We start from the raw sequence: 19,229 nt of genomic DNA on the forward strand, positions 1-19,229 counted from the left end.
TAGGAGGTGTATTGGCAGAAAATATCCCATTTACATGGATATGACAACAAAATAAAAAATGCCCAGGAAAATGTCCACAAAACCTCATGAGAATTTTAACATATACCATGAGAGGCACAGAGGAGACGGGAATGGTTAGAAAGGAATGCCATGTTCTTACATAGACAGATTTAACATTGTAAAGATGATATCTCCCTGAATTAATCTACAAAGTGATCATAATCTAATTAAAATCATGAAAATGATTTTTAGGGACAGATGAGTGGATTGTACAGTTCATATGGAAAAACAAACACCCATGAATAACTAACAAAATTTGAAAAGAGTAATGAGATTGTAACATTTTAGAGCTACAATAATGAAAAGAATATGGCAGTAGCAATGGACTTCAGGCAGAGAGACCAGAGATGTAAAGAATAAGGCCAGGAATCAGCCCTAAAATGTATAGGTGTTTACAGAAGGTTGAGTGTGCAATGTCCTGGTGAAGATAGGTGGTTAAGTCAATGATGTGGGGACAATAGGGTTGCCATCTGGGGAAGAGAAGGTAAAGATCACTCCTCAGTCACTACACCAAAAAAAAAAAATCAGAAGTTTTTCATTTAAAAAATGAAATTGTAAAACTATTAGAAGACACCATATGAGAATTTTAAAAAATTATCTAAGTTGGGGATGGCCTTCCTTTCTAAGCCCACTTGCCAAAAGGTTGGCATGAAACTTGGAGTGCATGGGGTTCATGTTTGGGAGTCACATCTAGGTGGTGGTCAGATAGAGGCAGAGCACCACAGTGTTCAGCATAAGTCAAAAAAGCAAAAAATAAAAATGACGGTGTGCAGAGAGGAAGAAAAGATGACGGCATGAGAAATGAGGCAGAAACCTCCTCCCAAAACCACATATAACACAAAAACACAGCAAATACAACTAATCCTGAAAGAGCAACCTGAAAGTAGATTGTGATGGACTGCCTGCATCTGGGGAAAAGAGAAAACCTCATGGAAAATGATAAAGTAGCAAAGCCATGTTCCAGCGGGATCCAAGCACTCCCTCCACCCCAGCCCACAGGCGAGAAGAAGAGAAACGGAGCAGGGAGGGAACAGAAGCCCGGGACTGCTAAACACCCATCCCTGGAGATCTGCTCTGGGAGCACAAACCCATATTACATGCTGCTCTGGAGATGAGTGAGGTCGGAAAGCAAAGACAGGCAGAATACTCAGAAAGACAGATTCCAGCCACTTGTGGAGAACAGGTACTTACAACTGGCTGCTCTGGGACAAAAGAAAGGTGGGCACTTTGAAAGACTTCCCAATAACCAGAGAAGCACTAAATGGGAAAGGATTACACAGAGCTTGCTGCTCAGGAGAAAGGAAGGTGGAAAAACCATCCCAGCACACTCACCCAGCAGGTTGGGAACTTTCAGGAGCGTCAGGCAATCCACTCCCCTGACTGGCAACACAGTGCCTAAGTCCCCACCCCCACTCCCCTGTAATATGCAGCCTGCCACTCTGTCCTCCTGGCCGGCACTGGCTTGCAAACCTGCTGCCCCTGCCATTGCACCAGGCCAGCCGGAGGGTGGTCCTGCCTACAGCAGCTACAACGGTGCAGCATAGAGGCTCCACCCTGCATGCTCAGCTCACTGGTCCTGGCAGAGAAGGCAGGCACTGTAGCCAGGAAGCAGGAAAGAGCTCTTTCCTCCCAGCAGGAAACAGCAGCATGCACCTGCAACCCCTGGCATCACTCCAGGGGCTGGGCAGCTCCAGAGAGTAGAGCTTCTGGGCACTAGAGGGTACCGCCTACACAAAGTTATTATTCCATAATAATCACTAGAAACATGAAATGGCAAAAGAATCTGGTACAAACCAAAATCCCTCAAACACCAGAAAGAGAGCTAAGTGAAAGTGAAATCACCAATCTTCTTGATAAAGATTTCAAAATAAAAATCATATACATGCTCATGCAGCTACAGAAAAATATTCAAGATATCAAGAAGGACTTCAAGAAAGAGACAGAAACTTTGAAAAATACAGTACCTGAAATGAAACTTAAAATGGGGGGATTTAAAAGCAGATTAGATGAGGTAGAGGAGACTAAATTAAATAGAAATTAGAGAACAGGAATACAAAGAAGCTGAGGCACAGAGAGAAACAAGGACCTCTAGGAATGAAAGAATAATAAGAGAACTATGTGACCAATCCAAATGGAAGAATATTCACATTAAAGAGGTACCAGAAGAAGAAGAGAGAGAAAAGGGGATAGAAAGTCTCTTTGAGGAAATAATTGCAGAAAACTTCCCCAATCTGGAGAAGGAAATAGTCTCTCAGGCCATGGAAGTACACAGATCTCACAATACAAGAGACCCAAGGAAAACAACACCCAGACATATAATAATTAAAATGGCAAATATCAAGAACAAGGACAGAGACTTAAAAGCAGCTAGAGAGAGAAAAAAAAATCACACACAAAGGAAAACCCATCAGGTTATCATCAGACTTCTCAGAAGAAACAATACAGGCCAGAAGGGAGTGGCATGATATATTTAATGCAATGAAAAATAGAAGGGCCTCAACCAAGAATACTCTACCCAGCAAGATTATCCTCAAAATCTGAAGAGTGAATTAAACAATTTCCAGATAAGCAAACGTTGAGGGAATTTACCTCCCACACACCATCTCTACAGTGTATTTTGAATGGACTCCTATAGATAGAAGTGCCCCTAAGGCTAAGTAGCTGTCACCAAAGAAAATAAAACCACAGTAAAGAAAGTAGATCAAATAAGTACTAAGCAAATGCAAAATTAAATCAACTACTCACAGTCAGTCAAGGGATACACAAAGAGTTTGGAATATGAGACCTAATATATAAAGAGTGGAGGAGGAAGAAAAAGAAGGGAGAGAAAAAAAGAACCTTTAGATTGTGGTTGAAATAGCACAATCAGCAAGCTAAGTTAGACTGTTAGAAGACTGTTGAACCTTTGGTAACCATTAATCTAAAGCCTGCAATGGCAATAAGTACATATCTATCAATAATCACCCTGAATGTAAATGGACTGAATGCACCAATCAAAAGACATAGAGTTATTGAATGGATATAAAAACAAGACCCATCTATATGCTGCCTACAAGAGACTCACTTGAAACCCAAAAACATACACAGACTAAAAGTGAAGGGATGGAAAAAGATATTTCATGCAAATAATAGGGAGAAAAAGCAGGAGTTGCAGTACTTTTATCAGACAAAATAAACTTCATAACAAAGAAAGTAATGAGACAAACAAGGACATTATATAAAGGGGCCAGTCCAACAAGAGGATATAACCATTCTAAATGTCTATGCACCCAACATAGGAGCACCTAATTATGTGAAACAAATACTAACAGAATTAAAGGGGGAAATAGAATGCAATGTATTCATTTCAGGAGACTTCAACACACCACTCACTCCAAAGGACAGATCAACCAGACAGAAAATAAGTAAGGAGATGGAGGCACTGAAAAGCACATTACAGCAAATGGACCTAACAGACATCTGCAGAACACTTCACCCCAAATCATCAGAATACACATTCTTCTCAAGTGCTTATAGTGCTTATGGAACATTTTCCAGAATAGATCACATACTAGGCCACAAAAAGAGCCTCAGTAAATTTAGAAGGATTGAAATTGTACCAACCAGCTTATCACACCACAAAGGTATGAAAGTAGAAATAAATTATGCAAAGAAAACAAAAAAACCCACAAATGCATGGAGGCTTAACAACATGCTCCTAAATAATCAATGGATCAATGACCAAATTAAAATAGAGATCAAGCAATATATGGCAATAACTCAACACCGCAAAATCTGTGGTATGCAGCGAAGACTGTGCTAAGAGGGAAGTATATTGCAATAAAGACTTACCTCAAGAAAGAACAATCCCAAATGAACAATCTAAACTCACAATTAATGAAACTAAAAAAAGAAGAACAAATGAGGCCCAAAGTCAGTAGAAGGAAGGACATAATAAAGATCAGAGAAGAAATAAATGAAATGGAGAAGAACAAAACAATAGAAAGAATCAATGAAATCAGGAGCTGGTTCTCTAAGAAAATAAACAAAATAGATAAACCCTAGCCAGACTTATCAAGAAAAAAAGAGAGTTTACAGACATAAACAGAATCAAAAATGAAAAAGGAAAAATCACTATGGACACCACAGAAATACAAGTAATTATTAGAGAATACTATGAAAAACTATATGCTAACAAAACAATGAAATTGAATTGGTAATCAAAAGACTGCCTAAGAACAAAACACCTTGACCAGATGGCCTCACTGCTGAATTTTATCAAACATTTAGAGAAGACCTCATACCCATCCTCCTTGAAGTTTTCCAAAAAGTAGAAGAGGAGAAAATACTTCCAAACTCATTCTATGAGGCCAGTACCACTCTAATAACCAAAACCAGTAAAAGACACCACAAAAAAAGAATATTACAGACCAATGTCCCTGATGAACATAGATGCAAAAATACCCAATAAAATATTAGCAAACAGAATTCAAAAAATACATCAAAAAGATCATCCATCATGATGATCAAGTAGGATTTATTCCAGGGATGCAAGGATGGTACAATATTTGGAAATCCATCAACATCATACACCACATCAAAAAAAAGGACAAAAATCACATAATCATCTCCATAGATGCTGAAAAAGCATTTGACAAAATTCAATGTCCATTCATGATAAAAACTCTCAACAAAATGGGTATAAAGGGCAAGTACCTCAACATAAGAAAGGCCATATATGACAAACCCACAGCCAACATCATATTTAACAGCAAGAAGCTGAAAGCTTTTCCTCTAAGATCAGGAACAAGACAAGGATGCCCACTTTCCCCACTTTTATTCAACGTAGTACTGGAGGTCCTAGCCACGGCAATCAGAGAACACAAAGAAGTAAAAGGCATCCAGATTAGGAAGGAACAAGTTAAACTGTCACTGTTTGCAGATAACATGATATTGTACATAAAAACCCTAAAGAATCCACTCCAAAACTACTACAACTAATAATTGAATTCAGCAAAGTTGCAGGATACAAAATTAGTACACAGAAATCTGTTGATTTCCCATATACTAACAATGAACTAGCAGAAGAGAAATCAGGAAAACAATTCCATTAACAATTGCATCAAAAAGAATAAAATACCAAGGAATAAACCTAACCAAGGAGGTGAAAGACCTATACCATAAAAATTACAAGACACTCATGAGAGAAATTAAAGAAGACACCAATAAATGGAAATACATCCCCTGCTCATGGATAGGAAGAATTAATATTGTCAAAATGGCCATCCTGCCTAAAACAATCTATAGATTCAATGCAATCCCTATCAAAATTCCAAAGCATTCTTCAATGAATTAGAACAAATAATTATAAAATTCATATGGAACCAGAAAAGACCCTGAATAGCCAAAGCAATCCTGAGAAGGAAGAATAAAGCTGGGGGATTACACTCCCTAACTTCAAGCTCTACTGCAAAGCCACAGTAATCAAGACAATTTGGTACTGGCACAAGAATAGACCCATAGATCAATGGAACAGAATAGAGAGCCCAGATATAAACCCAAGCATATATGGTCAATTAATATGATAAAGGAGCCATGGATATACAATGGGGAAACAACAGCCTCTTCAACAGCTGGTGTTGGCAAAACTGGACAGCTACATGTAAGAGAATGAAACTGGATTACTGTCTAACTCCATATACAAAAGTAAACTCGAAATGGATCAATGACCTGAATGTAAGTCATGAAACCATAAAACTCTTAGAAGAAAACATAGGCAAAACTCTCTTGAATATAAACATGAGCAACTTTTTCCTGAACACATCTCCTCAGGCAAGGGAAAGAAAAGCAAAAATGAACAAATGGGACTACATCAAACTAAAAACTTTCTGTACAGCAAAGAACACCATCAGTAGAACAAAAAGGCATCCTATAGTATGGGAGAATATATTCATAAATGACACATCTGATAAGGGGTCAACATCCAAAATACATAAAGAGCTCACATGCCTCAACACCCAAAAAGCAAATAACCTGATTAAAAAATGGGCAGAGGATCTGAACAGACACTCCTCCAAACAAGAAATTCAGATGGCCAACAGGCGCATGATAAGATGTTCCACATCCCTAATTATCAGAGAAATGCAAATTAAAACCACAATGAGATATCACCTCTCACCAGTTAGGATGGCCAGCATTGAAAAGACAAGGAACAACAAATGCTGGCGAGGATGTGGAGAAAGGGGAACCCTCCTACACTGCTGGTGGGAATGTAAGCTAGTTCAACCATTGTGGAAAGCAATATGGAGGTTCCTCAACCAACTAAAAATATAAATACCATTTGACCCATGAATCCCACTCCTAGGAATTTACCCAAAGAAAACAAATACAAGATTCAAAAAGACATATGCACCCCTATGTTTATCACAGCACTATTTACAATAGCCAAGAAATGAGAGCAATCTGAATGTCCATCAGTAGATGAATGGATAAAGAAGAGGTGGTACATATACACAATGGAATATTATTCAACCACAAGAAAAAAAAATCCTACCATTTGCAACAACATGGATAGAGCTAGAGGGTAATATGCTCAGTGAAATAAGTCAGGCAGAGAAAGACAAGTACCAAATGATTTCACTCATTGGTGGACTATAACAATGAAGCAAAACTGAAGGAACAAAACAGCAGCAGACTCAAAGACTCCAAGAAGTGACTAGCAGTTACCAAAGGGGAGGGGTAGGGGAGGGTGGGTGGGAGGCAGGGAGAAGTGGATTAAGGGGCATTATGATTAGCACACATAATGTAGGGGTTTCATGGGGAAGACAGTATAGCACAGAGAAGACAAGTAGTGACTCTATAGCATCTTACTATGCTGATGGACAGTGACTGCAATGGGGTGGGGGGGTGGGGGGACTTGATAATATGGGTGAACGTAGTAACCACAGCGTTCCTCATGTGAAACCTTCATAAGATTGTATATCATATCAATGATACCTTAATTTTAAAAAATGACAGCATGCCAGAACTGGGAAAAGAAGCTTTTCCCTCCTAAAATTTCCCTCCAGCATCCTCTGTCCTCTGCTAACAAAGCTTAATATCATGCTCATTTCAGAGAAGAAATTCTTAAAGCCTCATTATGGCTTTGCAGGAGAACCACGGATCAGGAGCTGAGAGGCAATAAGTCAATAGTGGCACAAGTCACACCTTAGTGGCAGTGGGATAAAACCAGCCCTAGCATAAAGTGTACTTTCGAGCTGTCACAAATAAACATAAATAAGACTAAAAAAAAATCAAACTGAGCTTCAAATACCTTAGCTGTGAGATAGAAAAAACTGTAAAACTAAAGGAATACAATAAAACTCAGCACTCAATGTCAAATGACAATGTCACATGTACAATAAAAAACCACCAGACAGGAATTTCAGCTTCTGGGCAAGATGGAGTTATAAGGACTGGCTTTCTCTTCCTGACAGAAATGGATAAAATATGTAACATAATGATTTTCAAGATACTTTATACGAGGCAACAGAGGACAGTGAACCATGGGAGAGAGAAACAAGCAAAGAAGGCCCTACAATTATCCATCTTACTGCCTGAAGAGAGGGTTTCCAGGCCACAGTGAAGAAAGGGGCACCGGGGGGAAACCAGCAGACTGCGTGAGTGAGGAGATGGAGCTGAGAGTCTGTAGAGACGAAGGCAAAAGAAGTCACCAGCGCCAGGGAGGAGAGCACACAGACACAACTCCAGGCACAGAGACGGTAAACTAAAATTTTTTTGGTAGAGCACTTACTGAAGTCAAATTTCTTGAGGTGAAAACTATAATGTCTTAGATTTTATACAATCTTATCCAAATTTATAGTAAGTTAGTCATTGCAGAAGAAAAGATTATTGAGTGTGAACACATAGCACAGAGGAAAGGATGGGCAATAAAATAAACAAAACAACAGTGAGTTGTAGGAAGATACCAAACAGCTTAGTTCATGAATAATTGGAGCCTGTAAGAGAATGGAGAGGAAAAACAATTGAAAAATAATGGCCAAAGTTTTTCCAAATATGATGAAAACTACAAACCCACAACCCAGAATCTCAGGCAAACCCCAAGTGTAAGAAATGTAATGAAAGTAACCTGAGAAAAAAATACAATCAAACTGTTCAAAAGCAGGAATACAGAGAAATCTTAAAAGATCTTATATACAGAGGAACAAACCTAAGAATAACTGAAGACTCTATTAGAAAAAAAATGCAAGCAAGAAGAATGTGGAGCAACATTTGAAAGAAAAACTGTCAACATAAAGTTCTATACCAAGCACAAATATACATCAAAAATGAAAGTGAAATAAAACGTTTTTCAAGTATAATAAGATAAAAAGAATTCATCACCAGCAAACCCACATTATAAGAAATATTAAGAAAATTCTTTAGGCAGACACAAAATGATATCAAATAGAAATCTGAATGTACACAAAAGAATGAAGAATATCAACAATGGTAACTACATGGAAATATATATATTTATCCTTATTGTTATTTTAAGAGATTATAAGAAGTATAAACAAAAATAGCAACAATGTAGAATGGGGTCTGTAATCTCTATACAATAAAAATGTATGACAATAGGCTGGGAACAGGGAAATGAAGGCTTATATTGTAGGGCTCTTACGCTACACAAGAAGTGGCATAATGTTGCATAAAGGTAGACTTGAGAAGGTAATGATGTGTACTACAGACCACAAAACAACCATTAAAAGCAAGACAAAGATTTCTACCTACAAGCCAATAAGAGATAAAGGGAATCATAAAAATAATTGAAAAGAAGATAGAAAAGGAGGGAAAAGGGAACAAAATAACAGTTGGAATTTAAATCTAACTATATCAATAATAGCATTAAATATCAATAGTCTAAAGATATCAACTAAAAAGCAGAGATTGACAGATAAAAAATGAAGACCTAACTATGTGCTAACTTCTAGAAATCCCCTTTGTATATATATTTTGAAAGCATTACAATGGAGAAAGATATACCCTGCTAACACTAATCAGAAGAAACCTGAATAGGTATATTAATGTTAGTAATTTCAAAACAAAGAATATTACCAGGGATAAATAAGTCATTTCATAATAATAATTAATGGGTTAGTTCCTCAAAAGAACAGAGCAATCCTAAGCATTTATACACCCAATATCAGAACTTCAAAAAACATGAAGCAGAAGTTAGTAGAACTGTAACTGCAGGAAAAGTCCACAATTCAGTCATGGATTTCAATACCTCTTTCTCTAAGTAGTTGGTAAAAACAAATAGAAAGAAAGTAAGTACATAGAAGTCTTGACAACACTATCAATTAACTTGATTTAATCAATATTTGTAGGACACTTCACCGAACCATAGCAGAACTCACATTTTTTAGAGTGCACATGAGCCATTCACTAAGATGGACCATACTCTAGGTTATAAAACAAGTCTTGGTAAATTTAAAAGTACTCAAGTCATTAAATGTATATTTTCTGACCAAAAAGGAATTAAATTAGTAATCAATAACAGAAAAATATCAAGAAAATCTTCAAGTATTTGAAAACTAAGTAACATGCATCTAAATGACCCCTGGGTTAACTGTGAAGTCAAGAGAGTCATTGGAACATTCTGAACTGAGAATACAAGATATTAGAAATTGTTTGGAGAGAATTTTACAGCAATTAAATGCCATTATTAGAAGAGAAGTAGAGTCTAAAATCTATGACCTTAGCATCCACCCTAAAAACTAGAAATACAGAAGCAAATTAAATTCAACATGAGCAAAAGAAAGGAAATGAAAAAAATTAGAGCAGAAAGCAATGAAATAGAAAACAATAAAACAATACACAGAATCAATGAAGCCAAAGCTGCCTCATTGAAAACATCAAGGAAATGTATAAATGTCTAGCCAGACTGATCAGAGAGAAAACACAAATGACCAATATCAGGAATGAGAGGTGACATCCATCACTACTGAGCTGACAGATATTAAAAGAATAATAAGGCAATATTATGAACAGCTTTGTGCCAATAATTTAAAAAACCTAAGTAGAAAACTCCTTAAAGATACAAACTACCAAAGCTCAATCCAGAAAAAATCATCTGAACAGCTTTATATCTATTAACAGAATTGAATTTGTAGTTAAAAACCTTTCTACAAAGAAAATTGTAGGTCCAGATGGCTTCACTGGTAAATTCTGCCAAACAATGAAGGAAGAAATATATCAGTTCTAAACAAACCCTTTCAGGAAATTGAAGAGAAAGGAACATTCCCTATTGATTCTATGAACTCAGCATTAAGCAAACTAGAAAAAGACATTTAAAAAACAGAAAATTCCAGATAATATCCCTCATAAACACAGATGCAAAACTTCTCAACAAAATTTTATCAAATCAAATATAACAATACATAAAAAGGAAGCTACATCCTGGTTTATCCCAGAAACACAAACATTCAAAAATAAATACCTGTAATTCACCACAATAACAACTAAAAAAAAGAACTGTATGGGTATCTAAATAGAAAAAGAAAAAATTTTTTGACAAAACCCAACATTCTTGTAGGATAAACACTCAACAAACAAAAAAGAAAGGGGAACGTCTTCAACTTGATCAAGGGCATCTACAAAGAAACCCACAGCTATCACATTGCTTGTGCAGTGCAAGTCTATATGCCCTCTGCATAAGATCAGGAACAGCATCCAACATTGTACTGGAGGGTCTAGCCAGTTCAATATGGCAAGAAAAGAAATAAAGGCATTCAGACTAGAAAGGAAGTAGTAAGATTATCTCTATTTACAGACAAAATAATTATCTATGTAGAAAATCTGATGGAAACTACAAAAAAAAATCTCTTAGAATTATGAGTTTAACATGATTAGAGAAGATCAATAATCAAAAATAAGTTATATTTCTATATACTAGCAATGAACAATCACTAGTATCACTTAGCATTAAAAAAAACATGAAATACTTAGAGATAAATCTGACCAAAATTGCTCAGAAGAATTTTAAAAAATTAACTAAGTGGATAAATATTCCATATCCAGGCGTGGTAAGACTCAATATTGGTAAAATAGCAATTCTTCACAAACTGTTCAGTGGGTTCAATGCAATCCCAGTTAAGTTTCCAGCAGGGGTCTTGTGTATATGTGCATAGAAATTGACAAGCCAATCCTAAAATCATGGAAATGCAAGGGACCTAGAATATCCAAAACAACCTGAGATAGAACAAAATTGGAGGAGTTACACTACCTGACAAGATGCATTAAAAGCTATGGCACTCACAACAGTTTGCTGGCAGCCAAGTAGATAAGCAGATCGATGGAAAAAAACAGCTAATCCAGAAACTACCCACACATAGATCAAAAGCTGATTTTTTTACAGATATAAGGCAGTCCACTAAGAAAAAGACAGTATTTTCAAAAAGTGGTGCAGGGAAAACTGAATATCCATATGGGAAAAGACAAACTTTGATCTTTACTTTATTCAAGATTGCCAAAAGAATGGAAACAACCCACCTGCAGGTAAACAGATAAGCAGAAAGCTGTTTGTCCACAGAGTGGAACAATACTTACTCAGTAACAGGAAGAAAGCTTACCCCACAGTGAAGCCAAGGAAAGCACCAGGCTGGGCTGAGGAAGCCAGGAGCAGCAGGGCCTGCAGGATTCTACTGACATAAGACTTCAGGCAGGGTGACTCCAGTCTGTGGCGACAGAATAGTGTCTCGTCCTGGGTCTGCAGGTGGGGAAGTTGACTGCAGCAGAACAAGAAGCCTTGTTAAGGGAACAGAGGTGCTCTGGACCTCCGCTGTGATAATGTACACGATGGCACACATTTCTCAAAGCTCACTGAACTGTTCACTTAAAATGAGTGTATTTTATTTTCCACAAAATATACTTCAAGGAAGTTGTTATGAAATAATTCTCACACTTCAGAAATGAAATTGGAACGTACTTTAGGGTAGCAAAGGCTGGCCTGGGCCAAGCAGGGGCAGCTCTTGCCACACACACACACACACACACCTTTTTTAGGATGTTTCAAGATAATTTTTTTAAATAAATATTTCAAATATCTTTAAAAATCTCATCAAAAATGTATCACCTTAACAGTACTTGCACATGGGGAATTTCATACCTAAATTTGATGATACTATTTTGGCTTATTGATGGTTACTTACAAGATGCAGTAATAACATCCATTCATTGGAGTCTTTATTTTTGGTTTATTGGGAGTATATTGGGACCAGGCTGATGAACTATTTTATGTAAATAAGATTTTATATAAAGCAGATTCATGGCATATGAACTATAAGGATTTTCATCTAATGGAAATGAACCGTAAAATGATTCCCATATAAGTCTGATACAGAAAAAGGATGCTAAAGTGATTGGCAAAGCACAGAGAGGTCAGTGTTCCCTGAGGCCCCTGCCGACGGCCTTGGCCGAGCACCGTGCATGTGGCTCTGGGAACCGAAGGACTTGCTCTGTTTCTGGTTGTCTATTTGGTCCAGCAGTGGGAGCAACACTATTTCCAGGTTCCCACAGAGCAGGAACCAGATTTTAAAGGGGCTCCAGGAGGCTGAGGTGTCGCCACCAGGGGTGCAGGCTGGTTCTTCCACCCTCAGCCCACCCTCGACGGCCACTTTGCCCACCCAAGCCTTGCTGTCTGCTTGCACACACCTCCCTGAACTCTGCTGCTCTGGGGCCAGCCACGCACATGGACACCTGGCTGTACCCTGGCGTGGTGAGCCACCAGCTGGCTGCTCCGGCTGCTGCACTGGCTCCCACGCCTGCCCAGGACCACCTTCAAGCAGTGTTCTCATCACAGTCCTTGTTCCATAAATTGTGACTGTACATGAAGCAGTTGAAATAGTCTCCTGAGTTAATGGCTTATCATTTATTTCAATAGTTGTTTTTATTGTGGAAAAATCTAACATAGCCCAGTTATAATACACTTTATGATATTAACATTTCTGTGATTTGTCAAAGCATGTAACATTGTGCCATTTGTGAAAACATATTAATATGTCATTTGCAAAAGGCAATCAAATCCAGTAATTTAGTTAAATCTGTTTTACATACTTCCAAAAATCCAAATTCTAGAAAACTGTTTTCAAATAAATCTATTTCATTCCACAGATGTGTTCTGCATCACTGGTGTATAAGACGGATTTTTCTGGACTTAATCATACAGCAGCAGTAACTGCCACGTAAAGGTTTACTCCTTGAAGGGTTGGGGTAACTACATTCCTGCATCATCTCATGTAATCCTCAGGGAAACTCTGAGATCTGCAATGAAAAAAGTACACACATGCAGAGATCAGGAAGCTCGCTGGCTGCGAAGCTGGTGCCTGAACCCCGGGCCCTGCACTCACCAGCCTGTGGTCCTGAGCACTGTGCCCCGGAGCCACATTACCAGTGCTCCATGCTAGTGGTTCTCAAAGTGTGGTCCCTGGCCAGTGGCATCTGCATCCCCTGGGAACTTGGTACAGATGTTCCCCAGACTCACTGAATCAGCATCTCTGCAGGGGTGTGGGGGTGGCTGAGCCATCGGGTGATTCTCATGCACACTTTAGCGTGAGGGCCCTGCTGTAAGGGGCTTTGGCTTCCTAAAGGAATCCCGCTGCAGATCCATTATAGAGAACGGCCCTTGGAAGGGGGTGACAGGTGTTCATGTCAGGTTTGCTCAAAAGCAAGAAGCTAGATGGGCAAGAACCCATGACATACACGTACATACATGTATGCGTTCGTGCAGTATGCATGTATATATACATGTGTATTTTTTCCTACAATTTTGATGAAGTAGCTTATTCTCACCACACAGAAATTCAGAAATGCACACACCACACTTACGGCCTGAGGCTCTGCAGAACAGTGGCCCTCTCCCCATAGCCACTGGGACCCCATCCTTGATGAGGGTCCCTGAGTGTGTGGGGCTTTGCCCAGGGGCTCAGTAAGAGCTCTGAGCAATAAGTTCTTGCTGCCAAAATTCAGCGGCAGGACAACACCACGTAATTTCCCCGCAGGCAATACTGGAGTTGCAAAGCAGTTCGGTGGGCTCCTCTGCCTGCAGGTGGCCAATTCTGCTTGCACCTGACTATGACCCAAATGGGGTTAAGGTCTTGGCAGCAGGCCCCCAGGGACCGCTCCCATGTGGAGAGGAAGGGCACAGAACCTCTGGCTCCCGTGTGACTCCCAGGGATTCAGTGGGAAGCGGGTAGCGTGGTGGGGCTCCTGAGCAAGCCACTTTATTCCTTTTCATTGGACTCTTAGCAAAATCAGACCCTGAACTCCAGCAAAGTTACAGACATAGTTAGTATTTCAACTAATGGTCATCTTATCTTCCACCAGATGGTCAGGCAGACGGGACAGACGCCCACCAGGGGTGGGGCTCAAGTAGCAAAGAGGCACCCTAGGAGCATGTACACAGGGCAGCTCCGGGGCTGGGCCCAAGCAGTGTCACCTGCATGTGGTGAGGCTCTTACAAATGACAACTCCTCCCCAAACTTTGCCTTCCAGAAGTGCCTCAGCGTGAAGTACCCACATTGTACCAGGCTGTGTGCCGAGGGCTGGGTGTGCAATGTTGACCTGGACGTCTTCTGATGGCCCCTGTCCCTAGGCTGACCCCCGCAGCCCACGTCCCCCAGGCCCCCTCACCCTCCTGTCAGTGGGGAGTGGAGGAGAGGCTGGGGGAGGGGAGGCTGGGGGAGTCATTCCCACAGCTCCCTCCCTTCCTGGGCTTCCGTCACCTTTGTGAACAGCTCTTTCAAATGGCCATTGTCTGTACACACTTTCCTGCTGTGACCTTGGTGGCGAGTACCTGGAGCGTGAGTGGCTCCAGAACCAGCCCTGCCCATTACGTGTGAGTCGGGATCACACATGCAACGAGCATGCGGGTGACCTCCTTGCTGCTCCCAGTAGGGCACAGGCCACCCAGGGCACATGGTGACGTCACTATTACATCATCGTCGTCGTCGTCAGCGACGCAAGGGATAAGGAGATGTCAGCTGTGGCCCTCAGTTACTGTAGCAGCTAGTGACACAGGTTGCTCAGCCACCTGGCTGCCTCTTGGGGCCCAAGGGCACGCACACGGGGAAGAGAAACGAAGAGCCACCAGCATACAAATAAGCCCCCGTGTGAGAGTTGGTGGGCTTCCGGGGCAGCTCTGGGCGAGTCCCACGCGCCACCGGTCACCAGCAGGTGTGCTGAGGACCACAGACGGGGGCTGACTGTAAGGGGGGCAGAGCTGAGGTGCCAGTTAGATACTCCAGTCTGTGGGCTCTCCCAGGAGAGGGCATGGGGAAAGAGGAGGTGTCTGGGCAGAGATGGACGGGAGGCTGACGGTTTGGGGCTGCGATTCCCCTGGACCCCCACTGCCCAGAGGCAGCCCCCTCTTCCTGCCGGTCTCCCTCCTCTCACCCGCCCTGCCTTCTCCCTTTGCCCCCCTTCCTTTCCCCCCTGCTCCTGCCCTCTGCCCTCCCCCAAGGAAACCAAACTCTGTTAGAAACGCCTTTTGACACCCACTCCTGGAGAAATTGCCTCAAGATCAGACTCCAGTCGTTCTCAGGACCCAGGCCACCACCTCTCATTGCTCCAGTCCCCAGAAAGAGGTGAGGCCAGCATTGCCCAGCACCGAGGCACTGGCGTCTCTGGGCAGAGACTGCCCACAGGGGGAGGACCAGGAGGAGCCGGGGAGCATGGGAGCAGGCACTCAGCATCTGACCAGATGGGATGGGCTGACTCTAGACCAGGCTGAAAATTCCGACATACCCCTATCCTGGGATTTACATGCTGGCTCAAGCCCTGGGAGTGTGGGTAATAATCCTCCAGGTGGACCAGTTGAAGCCTGAACAGGATGGTTTAGAATTAATGAGGTGAAAACTGCTTGAAATTCCTGATCTGCGTGCGGGGCCCAGGTCAGAGGCTCAGGGAACCGAGAGCGGGAGGGCACTAACTGTGTGCGGCCGGCTCAGCACCCCCTGATCCAGGCACTCTCCCTGGCCGGGCCCAGAGGACAAGCAGAACTGCACTGGGGTGTCCGTAAAGGGTTCTGGGGGCTGTCCTCTGCAGGCTGCAGGTGAAGGGGGGCCTGGCACCGGCACTGCCTTCTGGCCTCAGCAGGGATACCAGGACCCCGAGCAGGAGCTGCTCCCCACCGCTAGGGCCACGGGGCCTGCAGGCCTCAGAAGCAGGAGGGCACGAGGAAGTGCCTCGCTAGTGGGTTCAGCCCCGGGCAAGTTCTCTGTGGATTCAGTGGGACCGAAGAAATGACAGTAGAATGTTCTTGGGGTGAAAGGGTTATACCCAACTTTACTTCCACGGTGGCAGGTCAGTCCCTAGAATCCCGTCCACTCAGAGCGAGTCTGCACACAGCAAGCTGGTCTCTGCCTCTGGGCCTCTCTGCCCCCGCAGCCATCTCAGTCTCTGCCCTCAGTGCTGCCACCACTCCAGCTTCTGCTCTCCTGCAGCCTTGCAGCCCTGCCACCATGTTGCCCAAAGCACTGGGCAGAGCTCTTTATATGGAGTTAATAACTATCTATTGCCCACACGTGTGCGGTGAGCTAGCCGACCAGGGCTGGGTGAGAATCCTGGCCACAGGAACCTTCACGTTATCCACAGGAAGCAAGGCCATAGTCTTGGCCCACTAGTGTCTGTGTTGCTGGCTTCTGGCCCATGGGGTCCCTGGACATGAAAGACACGCCTGCCAAATGCCGTCTCACATATCTGTGTGCGCAAATCCCAGGCCTGTAAGAAGAGAGCTGACAGGTGGCTGCTGCCTAGTTCCCAGACCTAAGCCAATGCCCTACACCCAGTACACACATTTCTGGATAGTTCCTTTAACAAGCATGCCTTGAATCACTCTCTTCTGAGAGTTTCCCCTGTTTCTTGCTGAGATCAGCTCTGGGGGGGGCATGTCTTCCTGGGCTTTTCACTTCAACAGGTGTGACTGTGGTTGTCACAGAGGCACTTATAAAAACAGGTATGTCGGCAAGTCCCCCTTGCCAGAAGATAAGCAGGACAAAGAAGAGTCACCCAGAGAGAATCCAGTGGAAACAGAAACCAAAATTCAAGGTACACAGGGGAAAAGAGGGTGTGCCTTAGACTCTGTCTTGAGAAATCAAACTAAAAATTAAGAACATAGGTTAGTTTTACCTGGTACTCACCAAAAGGTAAATTATGCAACATTGCAGCTCTGCTGAAATTCTTGAGATAAATAAACAATAAACCAATTTAACGGTGGTAATGGGGCTCTTGTCACTTTTTGGACAAGGTTTTATAAGAGTGTGAAATAAAGGATGCTGACCTGCATACCAGGGACCACCAAAAAGATTTCTAAGGCTTAAGTTTCATTAATTCTGAGAGTCTCATATGGCCACCCTTGAAAATTAAGCTTTCTAACTCTATAATACCACCTGCTAATTAAAACCAAGTTAAGGCTAAACAGCATATCCCATCTGTCCTCCGGGTTCTGGTCAAGGACACGAGATGAGCAGGAAAGTGTGTGCCCGCCCCCCACCTTAATGCCCTTTGGTGCCAAGATGTGTCCACCCAACCCTTTCTTTAGCACCGTATATTTTGTGTAAATGGACGAACCCTTTTGAAATTCTTTTTGCTTTTCTCCCTGAGGATATAAAAACTTTGTAAGACCTGGGCTGCTTGAAACATTCTCCTGCCTGTGGGATTTAATGTTTCAGCCTTTAGTCCTCAGCCAAGCTCGAATAAAACTCTGTCTTTATCTCAAGGTGACTTAAATGAATCTTTCATTGACAAGCACATAACATCTCTGACTTCATGTGTGACTTACGAAATTTAAGTGCATCAGGAGGGTCATTTGTACAAAAATGTTCATGGCCCTTAATTTTGCCAAGAGCTCTTCATAATCCTCTGATTGAAATAAGCTATAGCATTTTGAAGGCCTTGCTATAGCTCTGTGTTGACTTTCTCACACCCTGTTGTGATTCAATCTAGCTTTTCCAGAACTTCCATGTCAGTAGCTTTGTGTATGATTTGAGCAATCCTCCAACATAAGTTTAATTGATGCCCTTAAATCCTACATCTTTTGCAAGATTCAAATTTTCGCTTCGCCATCTGTTGGCATTTCACTTGTATCGCATTGTGGAAAATGTGACAATCAGAAAAATTGATTGCCACGATCATAGAGATGATGATCAGGGACAGAAAGATGCAGGTGCCAAATAGAAATAGGGAGAGCGCATTCCCTAAGTGGTTAGGGCTTTGGCCAGTATGTTCAGGGGAGTCTGGCCGCTTTTTGCTGCACCTCCGACTTTATAGCGGGGGTTCGAGTAATAAATACTTGAAGACTGTCTCTGCTCTGACCCCAGCTCCAAGCACACTGGCACACAGCCAGCTTTCAGGAATATCCAGTGAATGAATGGACTGTGAATTATTACAAATGCCATAAAGAAAAAAGAGGTTCAGGCGATAGTGAGACAGGGACCATGGGTGTAGTCAGAGTAGGGTGAGGGCCTCTAGAAAAAAACCCCTACAAAAACTCCATATTAAACAATTAAGCAAAGACAGAGTCACATTAATTCTCTAAAGTGAAATATCAACTAGGAATATAAGCATTCTTCAGTGAAGATTAGTTAAAACTAAAAAGCCAGGAATAACCTGGCCGGGAATGTTTGAACATCTCCCAGATAAGAAAATACCTCAGCATGGCCCATGTCTTGTTTGTGTCAATTAAATGAGGCTACTATAAAATTTACTTGAGCCTGCTAAGAGGCCCAGTTTATCTTTAACTTTACCCAGAGGCTGCTTTTCCTCCTCCAGCTGGAATCAAATCAGTAACTCAGCTCACCTTGAAAGCAAGACAAGCAGCCTTGACTGATATGCTCCGAAACCAAGATCCTGCTATTCTGAGAAAGGATCAAAGCAGTAAATTTATTATGTTAACTCTGCAAAATAGTCCGGAAAACTGATAAGAAACTTAGTGTCCCTTTAAAGATAAACATTCAGAGCCCATCTGGTGGGTCTGCATCCCTAGCTCTTTGTCTCTCAACTGCCTATAAACCCCCTAGACAGCGCACCAGCCCGGGCTCTCCTGTCCCCTCCTGGCCTGAGCCGGGAGCGGTATTCTCTCACTGTCTCTCTCAATGAAAGTCTCCCTGGCTCTCCTACCTTGACTGCTAAGTTCATTCTGTCTAAGCCCACGG

This window comes from Manis pentadactyla, chromosome 1 (assembly GCF_030020395.1).
Source record: "Manis pentadactyla isolate mManPen7 chromosome 1, mManPen7.hap1, whole genome shotgun sequence".
Taxonomy (NCBI): domain Eukaryota; kingdom Metazoa; phylum Chordata; class Mammalia; order Pholidota; family Manidae; genus Manis; species Manis pentadactyla.